The 19,875-nt window shown below is 43.1% G+C and overlaps 1 pseudogene; it reads right to left on the bottom strand.

Moving 5' to 3' along the window:
• Positions 1-12,674: 12,674 nt before the first annotated feature.
• Positions 12,675-12,775, bottom strand: LOC122901562 (annotated as a pseudogene).
• Between the last annotated feature and the right edge of the window lie 7,100 nt (positions 12,776-19,875).

Below are 19,875 nucleotides of genomic sequence, written 5' to 3'. Positions count from 1 at the left end.
GAAGCTAGGCCACTGGGTGTGTGAGGGCACCTCTCCAGCCCCGTGGGGCCCTTTGCTCAGCTCTCCCCTCTCCTGGGCCCTGTAGCCAAAACCCAGTCACTCTCACCCCTCCATGGCTCCTAGGCAATGGTGAAGCTCTCCATAACCTTGACCAAGCCCCTGCATGTGCTGGTATCCTCCAGAGTACCGGGGCTCCGAGGTCAGTGAGCCAGGCTGGGAGTCCACCTCAACCTCTGCCTAACTATGTGTCAGGAAGATTCTTAACATCTCTGTCCTTGGGTAAAATTAGCATCCTGATACCCGTGATAGGGAATTATCTGTGGCAACCATGTATGAACCCTTGGCAGCCAGTAGGTGCATGGCCTTCGTGGTCATTGGTTACTGTGCCCTGACAGGTGTCATTTCGGACACTTTACAGACCAGGAAATGGGCTGAGGGAGTTGGTTTGACAGACATTGGCTAGGAAATCCCAACCACATTCTGGGTCCTGGGAGGTGGGCATATCCTCTGCCCTCTAGAATTTTTTTTTTTTTAAGAGTTTGAGAGAGAGGGGTACCTGGGTGGCTCGGGTCATGATCCCAGGGTCCTGGGATCAAGCCCCACATCAGGCTCCCTGTTTGACAGGAAGCCTGCTTTCCCTCTCCCACTCCTTGCTATATCTCTCTGTCATAAATAAAATCTTAAAAAAAAAAAAAAAGATTTTGAGAGAGAGTGCATGCATGAGAGGAGGGAGGGGCAGAGGGAGAGGGAGATGCAGACTCCCCGCTGAGTAGGGAGCTGGATGCGGGCTTGATCCCAGGACCATGCAGGGATCATGACCGGAGCTGAAGGCTGATGCTCACCGACTGAGCCCCCAGGCTTCTAGAATTTAGAAGCCTGCCTTCTAGAATTTAAAGCAGTCCCTAATTATGGTTTGCGGTGAGCGCCACCAAGGAGTGAACAGTGTGGAATGTAACAAAGGGGCTGAACTCTAATGTGATAAAATGGAAGGGTCGGACTCTAAGGCGAAGGAGGTGGAGGAAACAGGGAGGAAAAGCCGAGGAAACACCTGTGAGCCTCTGAGGCTGGAAAGAAAAGGCTGGCATCTTCCATGAGCCGGAAGTTGTGGCCACAGGAGGATGGGCTCTGGGCAAGGTAGTGACCACTTAAAGATCTAGGTAAGGGAGTGACGGGATCTGACTTCTCTTAAGAAGATGACAGTGGGGGGCGCCTGGGTGGCTCAGTGGGTCAAATAAAGCTTCTGCTCAGGTCATAATCCCAGGGTCCTGGTATCGAGCCTGGCATCAGGATCTTTGCTCAGTGGGGAGCCTGCTTCCTCCCCTCTCTGTCTCTGCCTGCCTCTCTGCCTACTTGTGATCTCTGTCAAATAAATAAAATCTTAAAAAAAAAAAAAAAAAAAGATGACAGTGGCTATTGTATGGGGAACAGATTGGAGAGAAGCCAAGGGGAATGTGGGGCTCATGACGGGGAGGTGTTGGGACCTGAAGAGACAAGGGGCCAGGGGAGATGTCAGGCCTGGAGATGGAGAAAACCGGCTTTGAGAGATCCTTTGAGGTAGAAGCAGCAGCTTGAAGCCTTGGGTGGGATGAGCTCAGGGCGTGTAGCTCCAGCCCCCAGCCCCCCACTCCCAACCTAACCCCCTCTGTGAGCTCCACCAGCCCCCAGGGGTGCCAGGACGACCCAGGAGAGGTAAATAGAGCACTCCCACTGATCTTTGCTGACATCTCCTATTTTTTGCCTCTTTTCTTCCCCCTTCCATTGCCTTTCCTTGTATTGTGGTCAAGACCATCTTTTTTTTTTTTTTTAAAGATTTTATTTATTTATTTGACAGACATGGATCACAAGTAGGCAGAGAGGCAGGCAGAGAGGGGGGAGGAAGCAGGCTCCCTGCCGAGCAGAGAACTCGATGCGGGGCTCTATCCCAGGACCCTGGGATCATGACCTGAGCCGAAGGCAGAGGCTTTAACCCACTGAGCCACCCAGGCGCCCCTCTTCTTTTTTTAAGATTTATTTTATTGTAGAGAGAGTGCGTGGGCATGGAGAGGGGAGGAGCAGTGGGAGAGGGAGAGAGAGAACCTCGAGCAGACTCCCTGCCGAGCGCAGAGCCTAAGGTGGGGCTCAGTCTCACAACGCGCAGACCATGACCTGAGCCGAAATCAAGAGTCGGCCACTCAGCGGACTGAGCCACCCACGCGCCCCAAGCATCCACATTTGCTTCCCTCTGAACCTTCGCGTTTTTCCTTGATTTTGCAAGAATGCTTTTCCCTGCTTTCCGTGGCCGACCAAAGGCGTGCGCAACTGAAACTCGGTGAGAGCAGAAGCTCAGTCCTCCCGCCGCGGCCCGAGCCAGCCGAGCTCCGGCGGTTCTCCCGGCCCCGGCTGGCCCCGGCCTGCGCTCTGAGCTGTTGCCACAGCCCAGCAGGAGCAATGAGCTGGCAGCGGCCGCTGGGCACACTGTGAACGGGCAGGTGCTATCTAGCAACAAAGTGTGTCGGTAAAGTCGGGAACCGGGGGCTCCGGTCAACCTCCCACCTCCGATGCGAAGGAGTCCCTCAGCTTCCCCGAGCCCCGCTGTCCCCTCAACGTGAGGCCCCAGCAGGCCCAATACCACACAAACCGCAAGGATTTATTATTAGGGACTGTCTCATGGCAGAGAGCAGATGCTAAGGTCAAGAGGACCCGTTTGTCGGTCAACTCCAAACGCGGATAATATTAGATGGGAAGTCTCCCCATGTGGCCATAATCGATCATGAGTTCCTTATCTTTTTTAAAATGCCACGTGCTTGTTTACATGTTGTTTATTTCTCCCTAGGTCTCTAGGGATATCTTAACTATGTAATGAAAAGAACGTTCCTTAAGAGGGTGTCTCTTCGTGGCTAGGGGCCCTGTTCCAAAAAAAGAGGCCGACAGATTCTTGCAGAGCATTTCAGAGTCAGAGGAGAGAGAACTGCATCCTTCTGCCCATCAGCTCAAGTATCAAATATGAGTTCAATTAGTCTCTCCTGTCGTTCCTAATTTCGTCACCTGATTTGTAGTTTTGAGGTACATGAAGATTTTCTCTTGAAAATAAGCTGCTTGCAGAGGTTATTTCATACCTGGTTTCTTTGCTTTTATATTTTGTAGAAATTACAGACTCCCGAGAAGTTTCAAACTTGCACAGAAAGATGTCCTGGACCCATTACCCAGATTCCCCCAAAGATAACATCTTTCAAAATTATAGTGCATCATCAAAACCAGGAAATGGACATTGCCCCAATACCCAGATGTGCTATTTTGTTCAGAAAGAGCTCCTGTCGAAATGGACTTGTGTCTCACTTCTTAAAATTAATTCAGAAATTAATCCTGGCATTCTGTTAGGCGTTTTATGAAAAGTTAATAAAGCTTTAAAAATACATTGCCATGTAAATATTTATACATTATGCTAATGGTAATTGAGGAGATAAAGCTGATGGGTGTTGCCTTTGATCAGCCAAGATTTTCTGCAAGACTAATTTGCATGAGCTCTAGTAAAGCTAACCCTTCAAACCTGGAGGGTTCAGGAATGGTTTCCCAGAGCCTTGAGGTGCCACAACTTCGAAATGTGTAACAAAGCAAGAGGCAAACTGAATTTCTAAGCCGGTACTAAAGCTTTGAGCTAACCTTGTCTTTGGAAAAGTCTGGGGCAAATGACAGTACAGAGACAAGTTTTCTTTGCAGACTAGACCCTTGAACAAAGGTTTGGGTTCTTCTCCCCTCCACATGCGAATTATACACCTTTCAAGAGACATTTTTGGGTCTTATTTAGGGGAAAGCAGAGAGGGGAGAGGGGGAGAACAGGGAAGAAGCTCCGAATGTGGCTGAACTTGGTGAGCTTTGCCTTTCATTCCTTGTGACCGAGCGGAATAACATGATGTAGGCACGTCTAAGGCAATTGGAGGGTGTGAATTTTCATGCTTGCTTTTCCCTTGAATGTATTGAACTTCAAGAACCTTCTGCCTAAGCCGCCGAGAATCTGTCAGGGGAGCATGTTTAAACAAGCTCACCCCTGCTTTCATGTTACCTGCCCAGAACTCAGAGTGGCAAACGTACTTGGTGTATCTGACCTTCTGTATGTGAGGAAACCCTTCATATCAGAGCGGCCCTGGGAACCGTACCTCAATGTTCCTGGCTGCCAGGCCGCAGAGGGGGTTTGAGACCGGGGAGCGAGCTGGAGATGTTCGGAAAGGACTCCTCTGGGTCCTGGTTTCAGCTTCTAGAGCGAGAGCTGCTCTCGGGCTGTTGGGCTTACGCGTGCCTCCCCAGTGCGCCCAGCCCTTGCCCGGTGATTCCCGAAAACTGCCAGGAACCCTCCGCAGGTCAACCTGTAGCAAGTTCACTAACACAACATCCATGACCATGCATAAATCTGCTTCCCCAACACACACACACACACACACACACACACACACACACTAAGTAAAAAGGCCCCGGGGAGGAGGCCGTTTGTTGTAACCAGGGACCAGTCTTTGGGGGTGCATCATGTTCCTCAACTTGACTTTGTGCCCTTACGGAGAAAGGCAGCCACTTCAGTCCTTGGAAGTAACTTTGGATCCTTGTCAAATAAACATCTTAACCACATGCTTCGTGCATATTTCTTCATTTTTAAAGTCATGAGGGTTGAGCCCAGTGCCTCCCCCCGGGACTGCATGACTTTTGTACCCTCCCCTCTTGTGTAAGGCGGAATGAGTCTGTCTTTCTGGCCTGAGCCCCGGGCAGCCTCAGGCACCACGGCTCACAGGAAGCAGAGCACTGTGTGCGCCCCATCGCCAGCCGCCCTGGTGTGTCCGCGTGAACCCTCATCTTTGTCTACACTGCTTCTGTTCGGGGATCGATCAAAGTTCTCAGCTGAGCAGAAGCTCAGACAGTCCCCATGGCTCGGGGAAGCCCAGGGCCCGGCTCACCAGCTCCGAGCTGCAGAGGGAACTCACGCACCCACAGCAGCCCAGACGCATGATAAGACTTGTCTGCGCATCATCTCGGCCCGGGAGCCTCTAATTACACGTCTGGGGCTTGCAGGAGCCCAGGTGGCCGGGCTCACATGATCCCAGAACTGTGAAGATAGCGCGGGCTGGGTTCTCACTGCCTGTGCTGCCGGGTGGGGGAGGCACCTCAGAGCCCCGTGCGTCATTTCAATACAAATTATAATAACTGCATTCCAAAGACAACAAGAGTTCACCTAACCGGGCAGTCGTTCTTCCCAAAGCATCGCCACGGTTTTATCTTCTCATCGACCTTCTCAGCTGTTCCATCTTCACCCTTCCTCTTGCCCCTTGACTTGGGACAGCTACTTAGCGCCCCAGCAGAATCCATGTCCGAGAGAGCCCAGTGTCCGGCGGGTCCCCAGGCCGCATGGTCTGCTCCGTGCAGCGTAGCTCGGGCCAACGGGCTGTCTCTCGTGTTGCAGCATTCGGGCGGATCTAACTGGGCAGCCGTCCTTAACAGTATGCACAGCCCCCAGTCATCAGACATTTGTCACGTGCCGGGTGCCACGCTGGGCACGCCGAGGATGCGGAGTTTGGGATCCCACTGGGATCAGCCTTAGTACCCAGAGCCCCGGCTCGAAAGGAAACACACCTGTCCAGAGCCAAGGGAGAAAGTCACCGTCATCGGGGCCCGGCAGTGGCTCTCGGAGGAAAGCTGGGCTGTGGGAGTGTGGAACACAACAGTTGCTGATCCTGCGTTAATCAGCTGTGTAGGAGGATCTGGAGGACCGCAGCCAGCAATCTGTTTTTGTTTTTTTGTTTTTGAAGACACATTTTTTTTTTCCTCCCAAGCTCCAAGTGGATGCTGAATCCGTGCAATTGTTCCTTTTGCAAGAATCCCCTCATTTTAATAGCAGTAAATAGATCGTGATTTGTCATCTCGTCATTGGTGAGGATCTCCTAAAGAAATTGATTCACCAAACTGTTATGCTCATTTAAAATGTTTTTTTCCAAAACCTTCTCTGTGAGTCTGTAGACAACTTCTAACCATGTCTTTTTTTTTCTCTTAAATCATAGTCCTAGGGATCCTATGTATGCATTAATTACAAAAAGTTTTCTGGATACAGAACAAGAATAGGCAAAAAGAGGTGTTACCACCCACCGGCATGCATTATAATTCTGTCCTTGCTTAATCCCCACCCAAATGCCCATTTCCATCTATACAAAAACTCATATTATTCTTTCTGAATCATACCTATGTGCCACACCCTGAGTTGCATATAAAACTTGGCCATATTATTTATACACCAGTGTGCACTCACAGCTGTGGCTGACTTAGAATGCCACTTATATTTTTCTGGGATTATTTATCACCTCACTTCTCCATTACTGGTTCCAGGTGGGAAATTCCCAGAAAGGTTTTCTTCTAAAATTTGGTAGCCTAATCTTAAAGGATGTATTCTCCACTCCTTTTCCAGTTACAAATCCTGATGTTGGTGGGTCTCTTTTTTTAAGTTTAAACCTCAGCCGAGACATAATTCTGCAGGAATTATGCAGACCAGTATCCTATTTTATAGCTCACAACCAGGAATGCTGTGTAATAAAGTTTAGGAGAGTCCACCGATAGCCAAACCCATGGGGGCCTCCTGCTGCCCTGCTTAGTGTCTCCGGAAATCTCCTGAAATCAAGGATCAATCTGTAAGTAAGACACAGAACTGTTTCTTGGCATACCAGATTATTTCAGGCAGATTGTGATATGATAGAAAAATTGAGATCAAAGGAAAAGAAAGACTAAAATAGTCAGAGGACGTGACGTCAGTGACAGCCCCTCCGAGAGTTCTGAGAAAACTCTGCCTTTTGGATGCGGAACAGGAAAGAGCGCTGGGGTGGGCATCAGGGTGCTTATCTGGAGAACCCCTTCTGGAGTATTCGCCAGCCAGCTTCTCCCCCTCTCCCCTTGTGGGAAGCTTTGTCAGGGAGTGTGTGCCTACAAGCTGGGGCCTTGGTGACAGAGATACGGCAAGGCCCTGCGTAACCAGAAATGTCTAGGTGGCAAGCACCTGCCCGACCCCACAGTCTGTCTGGAAGCATGGCCCCTCCACTTCCAAGCCCATGCAATCAGAACCTGGATCTACAGACAGGAGCATGGTGATTTTCAAACACAAATATAAGCATAAAATCAAAAATCACCAAGCATTTGAGAAAAATTAACATCGAGAAAAGAACACAAGTCAATAAACAGAGACCAGCACCCATGCAAGCATTTCACAAGGCAAACAGATGGTAAAATAATCCTCAGAGATTAGACAGAATATTACATCTACAAAAACTGCCTACTGTGAAAAAGAGCCAAAGGACAGAAAATAGGAGGAAAAGTTAAGAGCCATTTAGTATCTGAGAAGACAAAAATGAAGAGTAGCATAAAAGAAATGCTTAAAACGTGTATATTGTGATGTATGTAATCGTGAGATCACTGTGTTATACACCTAAAAGTGACAAAATGTTGTATGTCGACCATACATCAATTAAGAATTTAAAAAATAATAATAGGGGAAAATTTCCGAGATCTGAAGACATGGGTCTTCATACAGAAAGGACCCTCTCATACCAAATAATTTACTTGAAAATAAGACACACCTGGGACACCTGGGTGGCTCAGTAGGTTAAATGGCTGCCTTCAGCTCAGGTCATGACCTTGGGATCCTGGGATTGAGCCCCATGTTAGGCTCCTTGCTCAATGGGGAGCCTGCTTCTCCCTTTGCGCCTCTCCTGCCTCGAATAAATAAAATCTTTAAAAAGAAAGAAGGAGAAAGAGAAAAGAAAGAAAGAAAGATAGAAGAGAAAAGAAAGAAAATAAGAGACACCCAGATACATTTCCCAAAACAGCAGAATACCAAGGAAGAGGGGAGAGGTGGACAACATTCCAAAGGGCAAAACAAACAGGAAGTTACCCACAAAGGAGCAAAAATTCTATAAGCCCAACAACACAGGATACTGGAAGAAAATGGAGCCATATTATCAAGGTTCTAAGAAACAGTGATTCTGAATCCACAGTCTTATACTCAGCCAAATTAGCATTCAAGTGAAAGGTCAGAATGAAATATTTTGGACATACAAACCTCAGAAAGTCTGTCATTCTCAGATTGGCTTTCTGAAAGAATTTCTCAAGAATTGCAACACAGCAAAACAAAAGGAACTTAAAGAGGAGGAAGACGTATCCAAGTGGCAATGGTGAGAAAAGCCATTATAACTTTCAGAAAAGTTTAACTAATTTTTTACACATAACTAAAAAATAATAATGGAGAATAAAGATCCCAGGTTAATCCCAAGAGAAAGAGAAAGAGAAGGAAACTGAAAACCTATCAAGATTTGGGTCTTTGGGAGGAGAGGATACCATTGATTAATTCTGGATGTTATTGGATACCATTAAATGTACATAAAAAATTTAGAGGCTAAGTTCCACTTCAGGTAGTAGCAAAAAAAAAAAAACTTGTATCAGATTAATCACCTGCCTATGACAATTATAAAGTCGATAAAATATTTTTTAAAACAACTATATGAAGGTAGTGGAGAGCCACCCGTGCCCTAGAAGAAAAGGAAACAAACTAGTGCAGATCCATGTGTAACCAGCTTTCCCCCAAGACAGTTCCTTAATTCTCTCAGCATACAAGGAATAGAGTTCATACTGAAAGTGGCAGTTTTACTGGGTTAAAAAGAAGTTAGAGTTCAGGGTTACCTGGCAGAGTAAATGGGAATTGAGGGAGGGCAGATCCTGGAAAGGAGGACACCCCCAGATCTGTGGACAAACATCTCCCAAATCCTTGGCTGAATCCTGAACTGCACGAGCAGGTCACATCTCCAAGGGATCTAGTGGAAAGCAGCAACCAGAAGGCCAAAGGAACTGAGCAGGAATTTCAGCAGAACTATGCCCAGCTATGGAGACAGAGTTTGGATATCAAGTCCAGCCAAGTTTTCAGGGTGCCTGGTAAACCCATTGGGCTTTCTAATAAAACCCCAGAAAGGCCATATTTTAGAAGTGAGGGCCACATCCCAGATTGAGGGCAAAACTGAAATAAACACCCTAACAAAGCCTATAACCAAACCACCCCAGGATCAAGGTTATCAGCTGGTAATTTGCTTTCTAAAACAAAATTTATCACTTTTCAGAGGAAGATGACAGAAACCATTGTACTGTACTGTATTATCTGCAATATTCACTATATGATAAAAACTTACAAGCATGAAAAGAAGCAGGAGAATCTGTTTCATAATCAAGAGGAAAAATCAGGGACGCCTGGGTGGCTCAGTTGATTAAGCAGCTGCCTTTGGCTCAGGTCATGATCCCAGCGACCTGGGATAGAGTCCCACAGTGGGCTCCTTGCTCCGCAGGGAGCCTGCTTCTCCCTCTGACTCTGCCTGCCACTCTGTCTGCCTGCCACTCTGTCTGCCTGTGCGTGCGCTCTCTCTCTCTCTCTCTCTCTCTCTGACAAATAAATAAATAAAATCTTTAAAAAAAAAAAAAAAGAGGAAAAATCAGTCTATAGAAGCAGACCCACAGATAACCTGATGCTGAATCAACAAAGATGCCAAAATAATTATCACAAAGATTTCACAGGAAAAGTGGACAGAATGGGTGAAGATATAGTGAATTTTTAAAAGTAACATAGGAAATATAACAAAGAACCAAATGGAATTCTTAGACCTGAAAAATGCTATATCAAAAATTTTGTTTTGTTTTAGAGGATTGACAGCAGATTGGATAAAAGAAAAAATCATAACATGAATATAAAGACAGATGAGTAGAGAGTATTCAACCTACAGAACACAAAAAGAAAAAATGATCAGAAAATTGTCTCTGTTGGGATACTAGAAATTAGATGTACAACTTCTAAATCTTTTGAAGGAAAAGAAAATAAAAACTTAAAAAAAATGATGAATCTAACAAATGGAAAGAAAACGGGGGAAAGTTAACATTTAAAAAATCATGGGAGGGGCACCTGGCTGGCTTAGTCAGTAGCACATGCAACTCTTGATCTCAATGTTGTGAGTTCAAGCCCTACGCTGGGTGTAGAGATAACTTAAATATAAAATATTTTTAAAAGAATGATGGTAAAAAGTAAGCGAAATAAGTTTGCAGGAATAAATCAAAACATATCAGCAATCACAAAAGAAGAATGAATTAAATCCCCATTTTAAAATATGGAGATTCTCAGTTAATAACAATAACAAAATCTATATGTTATTTACAGAAGACACACATAAAAAGAAAGTTATGGGGTGCCTGGGTGGCTCAGTGGGTTAAGCCGCTGCCTTCGGCTCAGGTCATGATCTCAGGGTCCTGGAATCGAGTCCCGCATCAGGCTCCCTTCTCAGCAGGGAGCCTGCTTCCCTCTCTCTCTCTCTCTCTCTCTGCCTGCCTCTCTGTCTACTTGTGATCTCTCTCTGTCAAATAAATAAATAAAATCTTTAAAAAAAAAAAGAAAGAAAATTATGTGTTGGTCTGAACTACTTTGGAATATGAATAACAGAAACAACACCTAACAATAGCTAACAAAATGGGGTTATTTTTCTTGTAGAAGTTTGGGAGTGTGTGGCTGCTGTTCTTTGTTCAGCAGTGTAGAGATGGTGTCTCAATATTTTTATTTTATTTTAAAATAATCTCTACAACCAACGTGGGGCTCGAACCTACAACCTGGAGATTGAGGGTTGCAGGTCCACCAACTGAGACAGCAGGCACCTCTAACAAGTTTGGTTTAATGAATATATAAGTATTGTGCCCAGCAATGAAAGAACACACGTTCTTTTTTTTTAGCTGAAAAATTTTTTAGAGATTTATTTATTTGAGAGAGTGTGTGCATGCATGCACACAAGGAGGGGAGAGAGAGAAAGAGAATCCTCAAGCAGATTCTCCCAGAACTCCCCACTGAGTGAGGAGCCTGACTCAGGGCTCCATCCCAGGACCCCAAGATCATGACCTGAACTGAAATCAAGAGTCAGGTGCTTAACCAACTGAGCCACCATGGGACCCTTAATTGAACCTTTTTAATTGAACAGTAACATATATGGAGAAGAGTATGCAAATCAAAAATATATGACCTAATGAATTCTCATGAAGTTGACACACTTCAGATCCAGGACTTGGATTAGATCAGGAAATAGAACTTTATGACACCCTCAAACCATTTTTCTTGCAACTGCACAACCCCCAGTCACAGTCCATGCTACACGAAACCACCACTCTGACTTCAAATGCTTAAATGATTAATTCTGCCCATATTTACTTATTATAAATGACAGCATAGAGTAGTACTCTTCTGTGTCTTTTTTGCTCAGTTTTATGTTTGTGAGATTTATGTGTGTAGAAATATCTTTTTCATTCTTATTTCATTGTATGAATAAATCACATTTATCCATTCTTTTTTTGTTGTTGTTGTTGTTTGAAGATTTTATTTATTTATCCGAGAGAGATAGAGAGAGATCATGAGCCGGGGAGGGAAGGGTTGGGAAAAGCAGACTCCCCGCTGAGCAGGGAGCCTGATGCAGGACTCAATCCCAGGACTGTGGGATCACAACCTAAGCCGAAGGCAGTCACTTAACCAGCTGAGCCACTGAGGCTCCCTCCATTCTTCTGTTGATGGACATTTAGACTGTTGCCTCCTTGCAAGTAGCACAAATGGTGCTAGGATGAGCATTTTTTTTAACCTTTATTATTATTTTTCTTTTAGTAATCTCCACAACCAATTTGGAGATTGAACTCATGACCCTGACATCAAGAGTCATGTGCTCTACCAATGGAGCCAGTTGGGTGTCCCAGGATGAACATTCTGATAGGTGTCTTCTGATGATCATGTGTACGTGTTTCTGCTGGGCATGTTTAGCTTATGTTTAACCTTTGCAGACACTGCCCAGAGGGTTTCCAAATGTTGTAGCATTTACATTCCCACGAGCAGTATGTGAGTGTTCCAGTTGTCCCACACCTCGTCAATGGTCGATAGTATTCTACCTCTTCATTTTAGCCATTCTGATGGACCTGAGAAGACTCACTCTCTTCAGTCACACATGAAATATTTACAAAAGTTGACCAATGGTTGGATTTCACATATTTCTCAGGATTGGTACCATACAAACCAGGCTCTCTGACCACACTACAATTAAGTTAGAAATCAGTGACAAAATATAGCCAGATAAACTGGGGGGAAAAAGCATATGCTTGGAAGTAGTCAGAACTGGATGCTGACACAAACTGACATCAGTATATAGAAACAATGTTTAATCTTGGATATGTATGTTGTAAAAGAAGAAAATCTCAAATAAATGAACCAAGCACTCAATTTCAGAATTTAAAAGTCTGGAAAGGAAAGAATAATAGTAGAAATTTCTGAAAAGCAAGGAAAACATGAAATAGGGAGTATTGTCAGGTGCCTGGGTGGCTCAGCCAGTTAAGCTTCCAACTCTTGACTTGGGCTCAGGTCATGATCTCAGAGTGGTGGGATCAAGCACTGCATTGGGCTCCATCCATGCTGGGCAAGGAGACTGCTAAGACTGTCTCTCCTTTTTCCTCTGCCCCTCCCCACCCCTCTCTACCCCTTAAAAAAATAGTATTATCAAAGTTAATACCAACATTTATCCCAATACATTTGAAAACTTAAAGAAAGTAGTAGGTACCTTCCTGGAGAAAAACACAACTTACCAAAAGAACTGAATAATCCTACTACCGGAAAAGATTTTTTTTTTTTAAATATGGAATGCATGAATTTGTGTGTTATCCTTGTGCAGGGGCCCTGTTCATCTTCTCCGTATCATTCCAGTTTTAGGACATGGGCTGCCAAAACTACTTGAGAAGAATTTGAATGGTGGTGTCCCAAAAAGTTAAACATAGAATTACCATAAGATCTAGGATTCCCCTCTTAGGTATGCACACAAAAGAAGTGAAAATAGGTACTTAAAACAAATGGTTGTCCATGAATATTCACAGCAATACCTTTCACAACTGCCAGAAGGTGGAAACAACCCAAGTGAATGGATGAACAAAATATGGTAGATCCATACAATAGAAAATCACTCAAGCTTAAAAATGAAATTCTGACACCTGCTGCAATGTTGATGAACCTTGAAACATTCGGCTAAGTGAAAGAAGCCAGACTCAAAAGGTCACACCAGCATAAGTCCATCTATGTGAGATACCCAGAATAGGTAAATCCATAGAGACAGAATGTGGAGGAGAGATTACTGGGGCCTAAGAGAGGGGGAAGGAGTGACTGCTAAAGGGGACAGTCTCCTTGGGGAATGCTGGAATGTTTTGGAATTGGATAGAGGTAGGTGATGCTTGCACACCACTGTGAATTTCTAAATGCCACTGAATTGTATGCCCTAAAGTGGAAAATTTTATGTTGTATGAATTTTAGCTCAATTAAAACAAAAATCTCCCTCAAAGAAAACACCCAGACCCAGATGGCTTCAGAGGCAATTTGTATTAAATATTCACATAAATAAACACACATATATTTATGATTAAAATTATATACATATATAACTTCCATCATTCACAAATGTTTCTGTAGGAAAGAAGGACACTTTCCCACTCCAGGTATGACTTTAGCATAACCTTGACACAAAAATCATACAAGAAAGGGAAATACAAGTTCAAACTTCCATATGAGATGCAAAAAATCCTAGATTCAATACTTGCCAAATAGAATTTAGTAACATATAAAAAAGATAAAACATGACAACCAAGTTGGTTTATCTCAGGCATGTAAGACTAGTTCACTAGAAAATGTACTAATATAATTCATCATATTAATGGATTAAAGAAGAAAAGCCATAGGATCTTAACTAGGACAGTCATTTAACAAATTTCAATATCTACTTATGATAAAAACTTCACAATCAAAGAATGGAAGTGTATTTCCCTAACCTAATAAATAATATTATGATGGTCATTAGATGGGGAAACTAAAGGGACCCCATGGAAATGATTTTTTTGCTCCTTTCCTGCTTCGGTTCTTGCTGGGACCCACCCCCACCTTACATACACCTTATTGAACAGATAATGTATGTCCTCCTTGTGGAGGTCAAGGACTTAACAGTTCTTTACAGGCTTCCAGCACAATCGATAACGTCCAAGGAGTGACCAGGAGCGGTTGTCATGAGTGTTTCTTAGACCTCTGGCTCACCAAGACCCCTGGCTCCAAGGCATAAGTGACTTACGGAGAACACCCAAACACTCGCCTTCATTTTAAGCAGTTCCTGGGTGCTGGAGAAAACACATCAACCGATTACAATCCTCAATAAAAACCCCAAAGCCCGAGCAAAGATGAGACTCACTCTCCTTTCCTTTCCAAGTCTCCCGGATGCTCTGTCCATTTCTGCACTCTCTGTCTTCAACAAACTCTGCTCCCACTTTGTCTCAGCTCCCATTTGATTTCCACCCCGTGAGAGGCCAGGGACCTTCTTGGCTGGTCTTTGTGAGACTCCACTTGGGTCCTTGGACCCAGCCAGCCTACATGGATTGGAACAATGCTCTCCGGAACCCATCCCCAGAGATGTTCCATTCTTATCTCCAAAACCTGTACATTGCCATTCATGGCAAAAAAGGACTCTGAAGACATGATTAGGGTTCAGGACCTTGAAATGGGAGATTATCTTGGATATGCAGGTGTCCCATCTGATCCCATGAATCCTTTAATGTGGAGCACCTTTCCTGGCTGCAGTCTGTCAGAGGGAGATGTGGCTACGGAAGGATCAGTGATGCAACATCAGTGACTTTGAAGTTGGAGGGCGGGGTCACAACCAAGGAATGTGGGTGACTCTAGAAGCTGGAGGAATCGAGGAAGTGGATACTTCCCTAGTATCTCCGGAAGGAAGAACAACCCTGTCCACACCTTGATTTTTGCCCAGTGAGACCCCTGTCAGATATCTACCCTCCAGGACTGTAAGATAACATATTTGTGTTGTTAAACCACTAAAATCATAGTATTTTGTAACAACAATAAAGACAGAAACAGGTATATAACAAAAATAACAACTCTACAACAAATGTCATATTTAATTCCCTTTAAAATCCAATGTGACGTAAGTTGCCCGTTTTGATCACTTGAATTTAACATTATACTAATGCTAGTAGTATATGATGATCCTAACCAGGATAGAATGTCAAGAAAAAGAAATAAAACATTTAAGGATTGGAAAGAGAGAAATAAATTGTCATTCTTTGCTAATGCTTTGAATAGATATAAGAAAGTTTCAAAATAATGTATTGTTACCTTGTATTAGAATAAGAGAATTTTTAAAGGCTGGATACACAATCAATATATGAAAGTATATATCTGCATTTCTATATACCAGCAACAATCAGAAAACAAATTTTAAAAGGTCTTTATAGTATCAGAAATAAGAAAAGAAGAAATGAAAGGTTGGGAAAAAGGAAGAACTAATAATAAATCTAACAAAAGATGTGCAAGCCTTTGCTGAAGAAATTAACAAAACTTTATTGAAAAGACATTGGATGTTAAAGAAGACCTAAATGAGTGGAAAGCAGACTATTTTCTTGGATAAGACTCAATAACCAAAGGATGTCAACTTACTCAGATTGCTCTACAAATTCAATGTGATCCCAGTTAAGAATCCCTTTTCTTTTTCTCCCTTCCTTCCTTCCTTCCTTCCTTCCTTCCTTCCTTCCTTCCATTTTTTGTGAGATTTAGCAATCCAATTCTAACATTTCTCTGGAAGAGCTGAGGCTGTCATAAGCCAGGGTATGCCTTAAGAAAATGGAAGAACTTGGGGTGCCTGGGTGGCTCAGTGAGTTAAGCCTCTGCCTTCAGCTCAGATCATGATCTCAGGGTCCTGGGATCGAGTTCTGCATTGGGTTCTCTGCTCAGCAGGGAGCCTGCTTCCTCCTCTCTCTCTCCCTGCCTGCCTCTCTGCCTACTTGTGATCTGTGTCTGTCAAATAAATAAATAAAATCTAAAAAAAAAAGAAAGAAAGAAAATGGGAGACTTGCCTCTACCAGGTAAAGAAATTCGGCTGTGTGGCATTGATGCCAGCAAGGAATAATAGATTGTTGAAACAGGATAGAGCCCAGAAAAAAGCCCTTATGGAAGTTTGATTTCAGACAGAACTGGAACTGCAGATTAGTGGGGACTTAATGGATTCACCAACCGATGCTGGGACAACTAATTAAGCATGTGGGAAAATAATGAAATCAGCTCCCTACCTCAACATACACAAAGTTAATTCCAGCTGGCTTACATGTAAAATACAAACCTGTAAATAATTTAGAAAACAAAACTGGAAGTCTTCATGATCTTGAGATAGAAAAGAACTTACCACAAACTATAAAGACAAAAACTGATAGATTCTACTATATTAAAATTAAGAATTTCCATTTATCACAGATACCATAAAGGATAAAAAGGGCAAGCCACAATCCAGAAGAAGATACTTGCAACATATACAAATAATAGGGTTTTTTGGGTTTTTTATTTATTCTTTATTTTTTTCAAAGATTTTGTCTATTTATTTGACAGAGAAAGATCACAAGTAGGCGAAGAGGCAGGCAGAGAGAGAGGGGGGAAGCAGGCTCCCTGCTGAGCAGAGAGCCCGATATGGGACTTGATCCCAGGACCCTGAGATCATGACCTGAGCTGAAGGCAGAGACTTAACCCACTGAGACACCCAGGCTCCCTTCTTTATTCTTTATAGAAACAAAAGCAAAAACACTTCACCCATTTCTCCCCATTTCTTCTCATATAAGGAATTCCTACAAATCAGAAGAAACCAAAACCCAGCAGGAAAATGAGCAAAAGGCAGTCATTACACGGAAGAAAAAGACACATGGAAAGATGGTTCATGAATAATCAGAAAAATGCAAATTGAAGTCTCAAGAAGATACCATTTCCCACCCACCATATTGGCACTGATTTGAAAGCTGGCCCATAGCGAGTGCTCTCAGGACATGAGACAGCAGTCATTCACCCTGCACAGAGTATAAAGCACTGTAAACACCTGGGAGATGGGTTTGCATTTCTTAATGTGGGGATTCTTAACCTGGGGTCAACAGCTGGAACTTGGGGCTCTGTAAACTTCACTGAGAAAAAAAGGAAAAACTACATATTTTTTATAATTTTCTAGCTGAAACTTGGCATTTTCTTCTATTAGCAACCAAACCAACGTAATATTAGTCATGCCTGTGAATTCCACCAAAAGAATATAGATTATCACATTAAACTTGTTGCTGATACCTCAAAATATCATTTATGTTCATCATGACTTCAAAATTAGGGTAGGTATGGGGCACCTCGGTGACTCGGTTGTTTAAGTGTCTGACTCTTAATTTCAGCTCAGGTCTTGATCTCAGAGTTGTGAGTTCAAGCCCTGCATTGGGCTCCATACTAGGTGCAGAGACCACGTTAAAAAAAAAAAATTGGGGTAGGTATGAGATTGATGACTAAATATTACCATTTAATGGTAGGAGGACATATATTTTATCATGAGTTTGTTTTCTTAATATTTTGAAAATTACATTCTAATATAATTGGTTTTCTTTGTAATCCTATATGTATTTGATTTATATATTTTTAAATGTTGTTCTAAGAAAGTGTCCAATGGCTTCACTAGTGAGCAAAAGGGGTCCCTGAAATCAAAGCACTTAAGAGACCCTGTCAGTCTTACAATAAAGCATGAGCGGTCCACTGCAAAATGTTTGCCCTGGAAATGCTCCTGCATGTAGATATCAGGAGACATGTGCACAGCATTGGAAGTGACCCAAATGTTCATCATTGTACAATGGACAAATCGTGGAATATTCACCCAGTGAATTCAGGAAAGTGGTTACCTTCGGGTCTTAGGTTGGGGGTTATGACTGGGAAGAATCATCCAATAAAACACTGGTAATTTCCTTTTCCTAATTTGAGTGGTGTGTAAACAACCGTTCATTTAAAACTGTAATCTGCCTTTTCCTTATTTACTATTTTTAATTTTTTTTAAAGATTATTTATTTATTTATTTGACAGACAGAGATCACAAGTAGGCAGAGAGAGGAGGAAGCAGGCTCCCTGCTGAGCAGAGAGCCTGATGTGGGGCTCCATCCCAGGATCCCACTGTGCCAGCAGTGGCAGGGTTGAGAGGGTGAGGAAGAGAGAGAAAGAGAGAGAGAGAGAGAGAGAGAGAGAATCCCAAGCAGGCTCCATGCCCAGTGCAGAGCCCAACATGGGGCTTGATCCCAAGATCCTGAGATCATGACCTGGGCCGAAATCAAGCCCAAATGTCTAAGCCACCCAGATGTCCCATGCACATCTGCATTTTCATTCAATCTTTGTATATAAGCTAGGTGACAATGAATATTTTTAAATAGAAAGACAGCTATGGAAGCAACCCATGTGTCCGTTGGTAGATGAATGGATAAAGAAGAGGTAGTATGTATATACAGTGGAATTATTATTCAGCTGTAAAAAAGAATGGAATCTTGCCATTTACAACAACACGGATGGATCCAGAGGGTATGGTGCTGAGTCAGTCAGAGAAAGACAAATACCATATGATTTCACTGATAAGAGGAATTTAAGAAATAAAACAAACAGGGGCATCTGGCTGGCTCAGTCAATAGAACATGTGACTCTTGATCTTGGGATTGTGAGTTCAAGTCTTGCACTGGGCATGGAACCTACTTAATTAAAAAGGAAAGAAAGAAAGAAAACAAACAAACAAAGAAAAAAAGAGACAAACCAAAAAAGAGATTCTTGACTATGAGGAACAAACTGATGGTCACCAAAGGAAAGGTGGGGAAGTGGGTGGGGGAGGGGGGAAACACATGAAGGGTATTAAGGAGTACACTTGTCGTGATGAGCACTGAGTAATGTACAGAATTGTTGGCTTGTTATATTGTGCACCTGGAAGTAATATAACACTGTATGTTAATATATTGGAATTATAATTTAGAAAAAAAGGTAGTTAATAACAAGCATGGTTGAGGACAGGGGGAAGCAGCAAATTGGAGAACAACTTGGTCATATCCATCAAAATTAGCATGCCTGCTTTTTGATATTAAAAACTCTCTAAAAGTAGTCACACTTGTACAAAGATGTACCAAAAATTTGTCCCCTAAAATGTTTTCTTAAATATTGAATAACTGTAAAAAAAAAAAACAAAACAGCCAACTTAAAAACCCTTTAATATCACCAACAAAAAAACCTAAAGAACCGGATTCAAAAATGGGCAAGAGACTAGACATTTCTCCAAAGCAGACATACATATGTCCAAGAAGCACATGAACAGGTGCTCAACAAACACATCGTTAGGGAAGTGCGAGTCAAAACCACAGAGAGCTATCACCTCACACACGTTAGGATGGCTGCTGTCATTTTCTCTAAAAGCATACGTGTTGGGGAGGACTCAGAGACACTGTGACCCTTGTGCATCGTTGGTGGAAATGTAAAAATAGAACAGACACTGTGGAAAGCAACTTAGTGCTCTCTCAAAAGATCAGGAATGGAATTACCATGTGATCCACCAATTCCATTTCCAGGTGTGTACCCAGAAGAATTGAAAGCAGCCTCTCCAAGAGACCTTGTACACCCGTGTTTACAGTGGCACTATTCACAGTAGCCAAGATGTGGAAGCAGCCCGTGCATCCACAGACGCATAGATGAATAAAACAGTCCGTCCACACAATGGAACATTACTAACCTTAAAAAAAGAAGGAAACTCTGCCACATGCTACAACATGGATGAAACTTGAGGACCTTGCATGCTGAATGACATAAGACAGTCACAAAAAAGACAAACACTTTATCATTCCTAAACCCCTATGAGTTACCAAAAATAGTCAAATTCATAGAAAGAGAAAATGGAATGAAGGTCGCCAGGGGCTGGGAGAGGGAGGGAAGTGGGGAGTTCAAGTTTAAGAGGGACAGAGTTTCAGTGTGGCAAGATAAGT

Source organism: Neovison vison, chromosome 2 (genome assembly GCF_020171115.1).
Source record: "Neovison vison isolate M4711 chromosome 2, ASM_NN_V1, whole genome shotgun sequence".
Taxonomy (NCBI): Eukaryota; Metazoa; Chordata; class Mammalia; order Carnivora; family Mustelidae; genus Neogale; species Neogale vison.
This window is presented reverse-complemented; position numbering and strand designations above follow the sequence as displayed.